Source organism: Hemibagrus wyckioides, linkage group LG01 (assembly GCF_019097595.1).
Source record: "Hemibagrus wyckioides isolate EC202008001 linkage group LG01, SWU_Hwy_1.0, whole genome shotgun sequence".
In the NCBI taxonomy this organism is placed as follows: Eukaryota; Metazoa; Chordata; class Actinopteri; order Siluriformes; family Bagridae; genus Hemibagrus; species Hemibagrus wyckioides.
In genome coordinates this window covers 33,759,900-33,773,279 of record NC_080710.1, presented here as the reverse complement: position 1 = coordinate 33,773,279, position 13,380 = coordinate 33,759,900, and the positions used below count along the sequence as shown (strand labels likewise).

The window sequence follows — 13,380 nt, the reverse complement described above, 5'->3', positions numbered from 1 at the left end:
GAGTTGGACACGGACACACACACACTGAACTGAGTTGAACACAGACACACACACACACTGAACTGAGTTGGACACGGACACACACACACTGAACTGAGTTGAACACAGACACACACACACACTGAACTGAGTTGAACACAGACACACACACACTGAACTGAGTTGAACACAGACACACACACACTGAACTGAGTTGGACACAGACACACACACACTGAACTGAGTTGGACACGGACACACACACACACTGAACTGAGTTGAACACGGACACACACACACACTGAACTGAGTTGGACACAGACACACACACACACTGAACTGAGTTGGACACGGACACACACACACACTGAACTGAGTTGAACACGGACACACACACACACTGAACTGAGTTGAACACAGACACACACACACTGAACTGAGTTGGACACAGACACACACACACTGAACTGAGTTGGACACGGACACACACACACACTGAACTGAGTTGAACACAGACACACACACACTGAACTGAGTTGGACACGGACACACACACTGAACTGAGTTGGACACGGACACACACACACACTGAACTGAGTTGAACACAGACACACACACACTGAACTGAGTTGGACACGGACACACACACACACTGAACTGAGTTGAACACAGACACACACACACTGAACTGAGTTGGACACGGACACACACACTGAATTGAGTTGGACACGGACACACACACACACTGAACTGAGTTGAACACAGACACACACACTGAACTGAGTTGGACACGTACACACACACACACTGAACTGAGTTGGACACGGACACACACACACACTGAACTGAGTTGGACACAGACACACACACACACTGAACTGAGTTGAACACAGACACACACACACTGAACTGAGTTGGACACGGACACACACACACTGAACTGAGTTGGACATGGACACACACACACACTGAACTGAGTTGAACACAGACACACACACACACTGAACTGAGTTGGACACGGACACACACACACACTGAACTGAGTTGGACACAGACACACACACACACTGAACTGAGTTGAACACAGACACACACACACTGAACTGAGTTGGACACGGACACACACACACTGAACTGAGTTGGACATGGACACACACACACACTGAACTGAGTTGAACACAGACACACACACACACTGAACTGAGTTGGACACGGACACACACACACACTGAACTGAGTTGGACACAGACACACACACACACTGAACTGAGTTGAACACAGACACACACACACTGAACTGAGTTGGACACGGACACACACACACTGAACTGAGTTGGACATGGACACACACACACACTGAACTGAGTTGAACACAGACACACACACACTGAACTGAGTTGGACACGGACACACACACACTGAACTGAGTTGGACACGGACACACACACTGAACTGAGTTGGACACGGACACACACACACTGAACTGAGTTGGACACAGACACACACACACACTGAACTGAGTTGGACACGGACACACACACACTGAACTGAGTTGGACATGGACACACACACACACTGAACTGAGTTGAACACAGACACACACACACTGAACTGAGTTGGACACGGACACACACACACTGAACTGAGTTGGACACGGACACACACACTGAACTGAGTTGGACACGGACACACACACTGAACTGAGTTGGACACGGACACACACACTGAACTGAGTTGGACACAGACACACACACACACTGAACTGAGTTGGACACGGACACACACACACTGAACTGAGTTGGACATGGACACACACACACACTGAACTGAGTTGAACACAGACACACACACACTGAACTGAGTTGGACACGGACACACACACACTGAACTGAGTTGGACACGGACACACACACTGAACTGAGTTGGACACAGACACACACACACACTGAACTGAGTTGGACACGGACACACACACACTGAACTGAGTTGAACACAGACACACACACACTGAACTGAGTTGGACACAGACACACACACACTGAACTGAGTTGGACACGGACACACACACTGAACTGAGTTGGACACGGACACACACACACTGAACTGAGTTGGACACGGACACACACACTGAACTGAGTTGGACACGGACACACACACACTGAACTGAGTTGGACACGGACACACACACTGAACTGAGTTGGACACGGACACACACACACACTGAACTGAGTTGGACACGGACACACACACTGAACTGAGTTGGACACGGACACACACACACTGAACTGAGTTGGACACGGACACACACACACTGAACTGAGTTGGACACGGACACACACACACACACACACACTGAACTGAGTTGGACACGGACACACACACACTGAACTGAGTTGGACACGGACACACACACACACACACACACACACACACTGAACTGACTTGGACACGGACACACACACACACACACACACACACACTGAACTGAGTTGGACACGGACACACACACACACACACACACTGAACTGACTTGGACACGGGGACACACACACACACACACACACACACACACTGAACTGAGTTGGACACGGACACACACACACACACACACACACACACACACTGAACTGAGTTGAACATGGACACACACACACACACACACACACACACACACTGAACTGAGTTGGACACGGACACACACACACACACACACACACACACACTGAACTGAGTTGAACATGGACACACACACACACACACACACACACACACTGAACTGAGTTGGACACGGACACACACACACACACACACACTGAACTGAGTTGGACACGGACACACACACACACACACACACACACACGGAACTGAGTTGAACATGGACACACACACACACACACACACACTGAACTGAGTTGGACACGGACACACACACACACACACACACACACACACACACACACACACACACACTGAACTGAGTTGAACATGGACACACACACACACACACACACACACTGAACTGAGTTGGACACGGACACACACACACACACACACTGAACTGAGTTGAACATGGACACACACACACACACACACTGAACTGAGTTGAACATGGACACACACACACACACACACACACACACACACTGAACTGAGTTGGACACGGACACACACACACACACACACTGAACTGAGTTGAACATGGACACACACACACACACACACACACACACACTGAACTGAGTTGGACACGGACACACACACACTGAACTGAGTTGAACACAGACACACACACACTGAACTGAGTTGGACACGGACACACACACACTGAACTGAGTTGGACACGGACACACACACACACACACACACACACTGAACTGAGTTGAACATGGACACACACACACACACACACACACACTGAACTGAGTTGGACACGGACACACACACACACACACACTGAACTGAGTTGAACATGGACACACACACACACACACACACACACACACACTGAACTGAGTTGGACACGGACACACACACACACACACACACACACACACACACACACACTGAACTGAGTTGGACACGGACACACACACACACACACACACACACACACACTGAACTGAGTTGAACACAGACACACACACACTGAACTGAGTTGAACACAGACACACACACACTGAACTGAGTTGGACACGGACACACACACTGAACTGAGTTGGACACGGACACACACACACACTGAACTGAGTTGGACACGGACACACACACTGAACTGAGTTGGACACGGACACACACACACACTGAACTGAGTTGGACACGGACACACACACACTGAACTGAGTTGGACACGGACACACACACACACACACACACTGAACTGAGTTGGACACGGACACACACACACTGAACTGAGTTGGACACGGACACACACACACACACACACACACACACTGAACTGACTTGGACACGGACACACACACACACACACACACACACACACACTGAACTGAGTTGGACACGGACACACACACACACACACACACACACACACACTGAACTGACTTGGACACGGACACACACACACACACACACACACACACACTGAACTGAGTTGAACATGGACACACACACACACACACACACACACACACTGAACTGAGTTGGACACGGACACACACACACACACACACACACTGAACTGAGTTGAACATGGACACACACACACACACACACACACACACACACACTGAACTGAGTTGGACACGGACACACACACACACACACACACACACACACACACTGAACTGAGTTGGACACGGACACACACACACACACACACACACACACACACACGGAACTGAGTTGAACATGGACACACACACACACACACACACACACTGAACTGAGTTGGACACGGACACACACACACACACACACACACACACACACACACACTGAACTGAGTTGAACATGGACACACACACACACACACACACACACTGAACTGAGTTGGACACGGACACACACACACACACACACTGAACTGAGTTGAACATGGACACACACACACACACACACTGAACTGAGTTGAACATGGACACACACACACACACACACACACACACACTGAACTGAGTTGGACACGGACACACACACACACACACACACACACACACACACACTGAACTGAGTTGAACATGGACACACACACACACACACACACACACACACACTGAACTGAGTTGGACACGGACACACACACACTGAACTGAGTTGGACACAGACACACACACACTGAACTGAGTTGGACACGGACACACACACACTGAACTGAGTTGGACACGGACACACACACACACACACACACACACACACACACACACACTGAACTGAGTTGAACATGGACACACACACACACACACACACACACTGAACTGAGTTGGACACGGACACACACACACACACACACTGAACTGAGTTGAACATGGACACACACACACACACACTGAACTGAGTTGAACATGGACACACACACACACACACACACACACACACTGAACTGAGTTGGACACGGACACACACACACACACACACACACACACACACACTGAACTGAGTTGGACACGGACACACACACACACACACACACACACGGAACTGAGTTGAACATGGACACACACACACACACACACACACTGAACTGAGTTGGACACGGACACACACACACACACACACACACACACACACGGAACTGAGTTGAACATGGACACACACACACACACACACACACACACACACTGAACTGAGTTGGACACGGACACACACACACACACACACACACCCACACACACACACACACACTGAACTGAGTTGGACACGGACACACACACACACACACACTGAACTGAGTTGAACATGGACACACACACACACACACACACACACACACACACTGAACTGAGTTGGACACGGACACACACACACACACACACACACACACACACACTGAACTGAGTTGGACACGGACACACACACAAAATTGATCATGTTTACATGCACATGTCGCTTATTATTATAAATATTTGTATCTGTCATAACTATAATAGCTTCTGCTGCTATATTCACTGTCCCTAACCCTGTGTCCTCACTGTTAACACTGTTCTGCTGTACAGAGTCGGTGTTGTGTGTGACGTTTGTCTTGTCATCCTGTGCACTTATACTGTATCTTTAGTTTGCACGTGGTATAGTCTAGTTATATGTCTGTCCGCGTCTCCTGTACTTATATATAGACTTTGACTTTGATTAGACACACAGAGTCAGATCTCACATCAGACATCAAATGTTCCTCAACTTAAACTTTACATTTTCTGCTAATTGTTTAGTTCCCATCTAGAAATAAACACTAACATCTAAAAAATCAGTTTAATAACCTTGAGCTGTGCGTTTGCTGTTAAAGCACCAGCAGAGCTTCATTTTTATCATTCACATCACCTCACCTCCAGGTAATAAATGATTTAAAGGCAGTTATTTGTTAAAAGAGGCTTTGGGCTAAAAGGAAACACAGTAAGATGATCAGACAGAGTTAAATAAAACTACAGTGAAAGATTTAACTTCACATCTGATCTACAGCCACAATTCTACACACAATCTAGATTCATAATCCACCTTATCTCAGGCTTAGGGATGGATGTTATGGAGTTAAACACACACACACACATATACACACACATATATACACACACACACATATATACACACACACACACACATATACACACACACACACACACACAGATTGCTCATGGATAAGACTTCAAACTCACATAGATTTTTTTAAAAACAAAAATCAGGACTTACCGGATTCTTCTGTTAATATAATCACACCTGCTCTGTCTCTCTCTCTGTCTCTCTCTCTGTCTCTCTCTCTCTCCCTCTCTCTCTCTCTCTCCTTTTTTAGCCTGCTGTTTCTCCAGGTTTGGTATCATGGGGAAGATAGTGTTACTCCTCTGACTTTTATACCCTCCATTAAAGTCCCCTCCCAAACATTCTGCTGCCCCTCAGCTTAACACTTTACTGCCCTAAATATTAACGGTCTTAACGCCGTAACCCCCCCCCCAAACATGTCCATCTCAAATTACCTGGAATGACCTTCCATAAATCCCCGTGGTCTTAACCACTTAGCATTGTACTTTATTAAACACTCTCAGCTTTAGCAACTTAACACTTCACACTGCATGTAACAGTTCAGACAGAGACACTACAGGTCAGTGTTCATGCTGGACTCTGAGGCTTTCTTCACCTTAGAGCTGTAGCTGTAGGTCATCTAAATACCATCACACTGGACAGTGGTAGCTCAAGCCCCAACCCACCCTGCTCCAGGGGTGATGCATCATAGCTGACCCTGCGCTCTGACCACAAAACCCCCTCACTCATCCCATCACTCACCCCCTCACTCACTCACCCTATCACTCACTCCCCCATCACTCACCCTCACTCATCCCATCACTCACCCACTCACTCACTCCCCCATCACTCACCCTCACTCACCCCATCACTCACTCCCCCATCACTCACCCTCACTCATCCCATCACTCACCGCCTCACTCACTCCCCCATCACTCACCCTCACTCACCCCATCACTCACTCCCCCATCACTCACCCTCACTCACCCCATCACTCACTCATCCCATCACTCACCCCATCACCCACTCCCCCATCACTCACCCTCACTCACCCCATCACGCACTCCCCCATCACTCACCCTCACTCACCCCATCACTCACCCCATCACTCACTCCCCCATCACTCATCCCATCACTCATCCCATCACTCACCCCCTCACTCACTCCCCCATCATTCACCCTCACTCACCCCATCACTCACTCCCCCATCACTCACCCTCACTCATCCCATCACTCACTCCCCCATCACTCACCCCCTCACTCACTCACCCCATCACTCACTCCCCCATCACTCAATCACCCCATCACTCACTCACCCCATCACTCACCCTCACTCACCCCATCACTCACTCCCCCATCACTCACCCTCACTCATCCCATCACTCACCCCATCACTCACCCCATCACTCACTCCCCCATCACTCACTCCCCCATCACTCACCCCATCACTCACTCCCCCATCACTCACCCCATCACTCACTCCCCCGCGACTCACTCCCCCATCACTCACCCTCACTCACCCCATCACTCACTCCCCCATCACTCACCCTCACTCACCCCATCACTCACTCCCCCATCACTCACCACATCACTCACTCCCCCATCACTCACCCCATCACTCACTCACCCCATCACTCACTCCCCCATCACTCACCCTCACTCACCCCATCACTCACTCCCCCATCACTCACCCCATCACTCACTCCCCCATCACTCACCACATCACTCACTCCCCCATCACTCACCCCATCACTCACTCACCCCATCACTCACTCCCCCATCACTCACTCACCCCATCACCCACTCACCCCATCACTCACCCCATCACTCACTCCCCCATCACTCACCCTCACTCACCCCATCACTCACTCCCCCATCACTCACCCTCACTCATCCCATCACTCACCCCATCACTCACCCCATCACTCACTCCCCCATCACTCACCCCATCACTCACTCCCCCATCACTCACCCTCACTCATCCCATCACTCACCCCATCACTCACTCCCCCATCACTCACCCTCACTCATCCCATCACTCACCCCATCACTCACTCCCCCCTCACTCACCCCATCACTCACTCCCCATCCCTCACTCCCCCCTCACTCACCCTCACTCACCCCATCACTCACTCCCCCATCACTCACCCTCACTCATCCCATCACTCACTCCCCCATCACTCACCCCCTCACTCACTCCCCCATCACTCACCCTCACTCACTCCCCCATCACTCACCCTCACTCACCCCATCACTCACTCCCCCATCACTCACCCTCACTCATCCCATCACTCACCCCATCACTCACCCCATCACTCACTCCCCCATCACTCACCCCCTCTCTCACCCCATCACTCACCCCCCCACCACTCACCCTCACTCACCCCATCACTCACTCCCCCATCACTCACCCTCACTCATCCCATCACTCACCCTCACTCATCCCATCACTCACCCCCTCACTCACTCCCCCATCACTCACCCTCACTCATCCCATCACTCACTCCCCCATCACTCACCCTCACTCATCCCATCACTCACTCCCCCATCACTCACCCCATCACTCACTCACCCCATCACTCACTCCCCCATCACTCACTCACCCCATCACTCACTCACCCCATCACTCACCCCATCACTCACTCCCCCATCACTCACCCTCACTCACCCCATCACTCACTCCCCCATCACTCACCCTCACTCATCCCATCACTCACCCCATCACTCACCCCATCACGCACTCCCCCATCACTCACCCCATCACTCACTCCCCCATCACTCACCCTCACTCACCCCATCACTCACCATCACTCACCCCATCACTCACTCCCCCATCACATCACTCACTCCCCCATCACTCACCCTCACTCATCCCATCACTCACCCCCCCATCACTCACTCCCCCATCACTCACTCCCCCATCACTCATCCCATCACTCACCCTCACTCACCCCATCACTCACTCCCCCATCACTCACCCCATCACTCACTCCCCCATCACTCACCCTCACTCATCCCATCACTCACCCCATCACTCACTCCCCCATCACTCACTCACCCCATCACTCACTCCCCCATCACTCACTCACCCCATCACTCACTCACCCCATCACTCACTCACCCCCTCACTCACTCCCCCATCACTCACCCTCACTCATCCCATCACTCCCCCCCTCACTCACTCCCCCATCACTCACCCTCACTCATCCCATCACTCACCCCATCACTCACTCCCCCATCACTCACCCCATCACTAACTCCCCCATCACTCACTCCCCCATCACTCACCCTCACTCACCCCATCACTCACCCTCACTCACCCCATCACTCACTCCCCCATCACATCACTCTCTCCCCCATCACTCACCCTCACTCATCCCATCACTCACCCCCCCATCACTCACCCCATCTCTCACTCCCCATCACTCACTCCCCCATCACTCACTCCCCCATCACTCACTCCCCCCTCACTCCTCCCCTCCCTCCCCCTCACTCACTCCCCCATCACTCACCCTCACTCATCCCATCACTCACCCCATCACTCACTCCCCATCACTCACTCCCCCATCACTCACTCACCCAGCACTCACCCCATCACTCACTTCCCCAGCACTCACCCCATCACTCACTCTCCATCACTCACCCCATCACTCACTCACCCAGCACTCACCCCATCACTCACTTCCCCAGCACTCACCCCATCACTCACCCAGCATTCACCCCATCACTCACTCCCCCAGCACTCCCCATCAATCACCCCCATCACTCACCCTCACTTACCCAGCACTCACGCAGCACTCCCCCATCACTCACTCACCCTCACCCACCCCCTCTCCCCATCACCCCCTCACTCACCCCATCACCCCCTCACCCCATCGCTCCCCATCACTCACTCACCCTCACTCACCACCCCTTTACCCTGTTTGTATTTTCTGCACAGAGCAGTTTATGTATTACACTCAGGTGTTTATATGTTAGTCTGTACACTTGTTTGATTTTATTCATTATAATTTATATTTTTTATTTGTATATGATTTATTATTTTGTGTGATGATTTATTATAAGTGAGATGTAGAAATAAGAATTTCACTGTAGGGTTTAAAGCGCTGTGTTTTCACTGTGTACCGGACAATACAACTCTGGAGTCTCTGAAGTGTCCAGTACATGTATGACTGAGAGTGTAATTCATTACCACTGACAGCAGGGGGCACTGCAGCTTCCACACAGATATTCAACACTCCTCTGACCTTCATCTCATTCCTGTCTGAGATGGAAGACAGCTCTTAATGGTTACTGTTCATTTCAGGGATTAGTTGTTGCTCAGTCAATCAAACAGACACTGAAATGGTCATGAAAGCTTTAGATGTGAAAGTTGTGCAGTTTGTTGAACTGCAGAAAAGGAGAGAATTTCTCTGTAACGTCTCATCACAGCTCTATCATGACAGGACAATAAGAGAAGTGAAATGGAAAGAAAATTAGATGAGTTACAGCTTCTAGGTGTGGAGATAACACACAAAATCTTTGTTGTATAATCTGATATCAATAAGACGTTTTATTGCCCAGTGTGTGGAATATGAGAAGATATCATGTGGCTCATCTTGGACAGTGTGATAAGTAAAACTCCTAAAAGCAGTATCTGTCCTTTCAGTAAAGTAATGGAATTGTGTACTTTGTCCACCTCTTAAGACCTGAGCTTTAGTTTTGCATGAATTTTTTATTTTTTCTAGGTGTTTGGAAAAGCATTAACATTTACATTTGGAGTAAATATAACAGACTTCCAACACTCTCTACATGCATCTTTGCTAGATCCTGGCTCATTACCAAAATCAACACCTTTACCACACTGATGTTTACGCACAGGTCCTCTGGATCTCTGCACACTGTGACAGCCATCTCCTTCACCATGTCTACTAGCCACCACGGTCATCACGTTTACTACGCTGACGTTTGCGCACAGGTCCTCTGGTCCACAGGTCCACAAGACTCTCTTGTCCACCCTCAGGAGTCTTGGAATTTGTGTTAACAGCATGGGAATGGTTTGCTTCCTACCTGGATAGTCACTCATATCAGGTAACATGGAAGGGGATTGACATCTGCTCCATGTAGACTATCTACTGGTGTCCCACAAGGCTCAGTACTTGGTCCTCTCCTTTTCTCCCTCTACACTCACTCTCTTGGTGAAGTTATATCCTCACATGGCTTTTCATACCACTGCTATGCTGATGACACCCAACTTATCTTCTCCTTCCCTCCCTCAGATACCACAGCTTCTGCCTGGATCTCAGCGAGTCTGGTGGACATCTCATCTTGGATGACAGATGCCAAATGCCAGAAATGTAAATATAAATGTAAATGGATCTTGACTCACTGTCAGTTTCAACACTGCTCTGCTGAGTTGATTCTGATCAATCAGGTGTAAGATAAGCTTCATCACATAGCTGGTCCACACCAGGATCAGGATCATGACAATCAGATAAATCCTCCATCTCAGAGCTCTCTCCTATTATTGCATTCAACAATCTTTCAGCTCTTGACTTTGAAATATGCCCTAGAAATGTATCACAGAAGAAGGAAAAAAATAAAACCAAAGTAGACTAATGTTTACTATATGCAAGAACTCTGTAAACTGTTGGTTTCTTCCCAAATCCTTCCTAGCTATGTGCTCTTACTTGAACATGTTCACTTTGCAATTATACCACTATAAAGTCCCAGTGTCCTCAAATGAGCACTTCCTAATTAGAAGCATCCTATTTTGTTACTATTGATAAAACTTGTCAAATTTGTAAGTCACATGAAACTTCAAATGTTATTAAAACATAAATAAAGACGTTTTGACCATAGATGTCATTACTGATGAGGTTTTGTACCAGTTTCTGACTCCACTGGATTACATGTTGACCGAGATCGATGCCATCTTGTATTTCAACTAATAAGTGTATTGTGCTTTAGCTACCACTAGGTGGCACTACAAAGTGTCTACAAACGAGGATAACAGCTCTAAATTAGTCTACTAAGGTAGAGCTGGGTGATATGTCCTATAAATTGAATCTCAGATTTTTTAAAAAATTCGATTTTTGATTTTAAAGCAATTATTTTTCATTAAAAAAAAAAATTAATAAAACACTAGAGACTATATGATAGATTTTTTTTTTATTTGAACAAAAACAATATAACCAAACATATCAACTGCTAATTTGGGCTAAAAGTGCAAAGTGCAAACTTACTTTCGCTAACAAGTTTATTTGTTATTTTAGAAAATCAATACAACAACATAAAAACCTTTTTTTTGGGATTAATAAAGTGCAAACTTTCACCAGTCTTTACAAGTTAAAATAATGTAATATAACAAAATATGAGGGATTTGTAAAGTGCAAACTGCAGACTTAACTTACATCACTTTTTATAAAATAAATAGTTGTCACCTGAAAAAAAAAATCCCTGAAGAAAAACAATTTTGTAAATCAGTTCAACATTCAACTAACACGCTAAGTATACTAACACGCTAAATAAACTAACACGCTAAATACACTCAAACAGGAGCCAGACAGCATTTTACATCTGTGTATACAGCACAGGGGTGAGTCTAGGAGTTTCATTTAAGGGGGGCTCTGCCCCCAGTGAGGGTTTAATAGTAAAAAATATAAATAAATAAATAAATAAATAAATAAAATAAAGGTTTGACTAACAGGGTAGGGTGGTAAACTTATTGCAGCATTAAACTGTATGGCATAGATGTTTATAACATTTGAGTACTGAACAAGACAAATACGAGTCTTCCACACACACACACACACACTCACACACACACACACTCACACACACACACATACACACACACACACTCACACACACTCACACACACACACACTCACACACACACACACTCACACACACACACACACACACACATACACACACACACACTCACACACACTCACACACACACACACTCACACACACACGTCCTCTGATCCTCGCTCTGTGACGCTGCGGTCTGCGGATTGAAGAACGCTCTGAAAGACAGGGAGGAGCCGAAGTCTGCCACCGTTTTCGTCGCTAGGCCATTTTTAACATTTCTATTTAGCCACCCTAAAAATTCTGCGATTCTCCATAAACTCTACACAAATTCATGATAGTCTCAGTCCCTTTTAAATTTCATATGAAAACAGCGGCAGACTTCGGCTCCTCCCCGTCTTTCAGCACGTTCTTCAACATGAC

At 47.9% G+C, this 13,380-nt stretch overlaps 1 protein-coding gene across 3 annotated transcripts in view; it reads right to left on the bottom strand.

Annotated features, from left to right (window-relative positions):
- LOC131366278 (putative protein MSS51 homolog, mitochondrial) overlaps positions 1 to 13,380 on the bottom strand; it is a 36,225-nt gene that overhangs the window by 16,274 nt on the left and 6,571 nt on the right. The window contains exon 1 of one of the 3 annotated variants that reach the window (XM_058410733.1): positions 6,337 to 6,454. The exons of the other annotated variants lie outside the window; for them this stretch is intronic. The gene's annotated coding sequence lies outside the window, so the exon portion shown is untranslated. Of the gene's footprint in view, positions 1 to 6,336; positions 6,455 to 13,380 lie in introns of those variants that run through there. 3 annotated transcript variants of the gene reach the window in all.